Raw genomic sequence first — 2474 nt, 5'->3', positions numbered from 1 at the left:
GCCCCTGAATTCTGCTGTCCATGTTGCTAGGCTAGAAACCTTAGAAGAGTTTGCTCAAGAAGAGGCACATCTCAAGGACCGCAACCTCTGGGAACAAAGGGTAAGATTTATACGGAAATTGGACTAAACTATGTCAATTAGACTAGACCTCCAAGTCTCCATAAAGTCTAAATGATCTATATTGTACAAAACTATTCTTTTCTAGTGCATCTGTTAACATGCACAGCTTTATAGAATGTGTAATTGAGGGACACGCAGTGCTAAAAAAATTTGAAGGCGTATTTTAATGCCTTTGTATTGGAGGTGTACTGTAATATTTTGCATGGACTCAACATGTATGGATGAGTCAACATGACCAGTTGCCATTTAAGCTCAATCTGGCAACAATCAGTATATTACCAACACCATGGGTTTATTCATAATGTATTGAGTGGCTTTTCATTTGTTATGTGCAGGTGTCCCAGCTCTCAAAGGTGGGAGGGAGGAACGATAAAGACTGCGTCCATAAAGGGATGGACAGGTATTAAACAACTGTCACATGCTCAGAATATAGAATGTAATTATGCAAAAATGCGGAAAGAGATGATTCATTAGGAATAATGCAAGCATAAAGGAATATTTGTAGAATGTAGGCGTGGACCTCACCCTATGATTTTGTGCATGTATTCTCAGGCTTTTCACCAACAGCCTAATGGCTTCTTTCAACATGAAGGGGTGGTGTAGCAGTGAGAAAAAAGCCTTCCAGGATACAATTTTTTACTGCATTTTTCATGTTTATATATATATATATATATATATATATATATATATATATATATATACTGTATATATAAACATGGAGGTGGAGGTCGCAAAGTGTGAACATTTGTAGTGTACATTTTCTGAGTTGTGTTTTGTGTTGACTCTTGGAATGTGCTTTTGGAATGTGAAATCTGTGTTTTATTGCACTATATATATATATTTTTTTTTTGCTGTTTTAAGTATAATAAAGCTATTCTCTCTTTAAAGCTTTGTTTCATTCATATGTTAATCTAAAATGTTATTTGGCGTGTTAATGTGTTGGGACTTGAGAATTGACAATTGTCAATAGGCATCGAGTAAACGTTGAAGATTGACCTGTTTTGGTCGACCTTTTGACCTTTTCAATGTTGAAAAGTCGGACAAATTTGACGTCTTTTCAATTTTCATTTTCAACCTTCAGTGGACCGTAATTAGACGTTGAAGATTTACGTCTATTCAACATCTAATAGACGACTTTTTGCTAGCTGGGAGGGAATTGTAATTGGCTGCTTTTTCTGCCAGTCTCTGTTGATGTGTCTTATTTATTTTTTATCGATCATTTGTTGGTAAAGGGGGTGAGAGACCTCGCCACATGATTTTTGCCAAAGAGCCAGGTGTGGCTCGCGAGCCATAGGTTCCCGACCACTGAACTACGACATAGACGGACTCGGCCCACCGTCTAAGAGTTCTCAGTTCCTCTCCATGGTCGCCCATATCATGTTCTTCTGTAAATGACAAAAAGGAGAAAGGAAAAATGGAATGTTACTAATTTATGTTATTTTCTTCTGTTTTACAGCTTCCTCTCCTTGACTCTGCAGGACCATCATCTGCGAACCAGCCGTTAAACGACTTCCTGGATTTCCCTCTGCCAACACAGCCGTCAAATTTCTGTGCAGTGCAGCATGAACAAAACGTGTAGTTACAGAGAATTGACAATCACACCATCCCGGTCTTTAGCTTTAGCAAGAGAGACCAGACGACAAGATACAAATCACATCTGGCATCTCGCTCGGGCTCCCCGACTAGGGATGGGAATTGAAAACCAGTTCCACTCGAGAACCGGTTCTAAGTTTTATGAACCATCGATATTGTATGCCCTCGACGTTAACGATTCCCCTTATCGATGCTCTTGCTCCGAGTCCCAGCCATAGTATATACAGACCGTGAACTCACAACTGTCCCTTTTGTCCTTATCGGGCACTATAGCACGGCGTCCTACGCATCTGTGCGTCATGACGTCAAAGCGATTTGAGCAGAGGAGGGAATCATGGAGAGGGAGTGATGATCTAAAGCTTGGCTTTATTTTACTAATAAATTTTATTTTATTTTACTAATATTTTTAACAGGGTTTTTCCTGCATTGAATTTTTTTTAGAGGCCGCCAAAGCGATTTTTTTTGTCCCGCCAAAGTCTTATTTGATCGGTGAGTAATGTAGATGAACTGCTGCGCTTGTGACAGGGCGCATGCTTAACTGAAAGAACGAGCAGAGAGAGAGACCCGGTCGCACGCGCTCTCTCTCTCTCTCTCTCTCTTCGGAGCCAGGCGAAAGTGTAAACAAGACTTCACCGTCTCCAAACTAAGCGCTTGCGTCTTGCTCTCTCTCCCGCGCACATATTAATCAAAATAAATCGACACGATGATAAAAGGTCGGAAGACCAAAGTTTCATGTGGAGCATTCTGAGATTACCGCTGGG

This window comes from Leuciscus leuciscus, assembly GCF_965113295.1.
Source record: "Leuciscus leuciscus genome assembly, chromosome: 2".
NCBI lineage: Eukaryota > Metazoa > Chordata > Actinopteri > Cypriniformes > Leuciscidae > Leuciscus > Leuciscus leuciscus.
The sequence above is the reverse complement of the archived record's forward strand: the minus strand, read 5'-3'. Positions refer to the sequence as shown.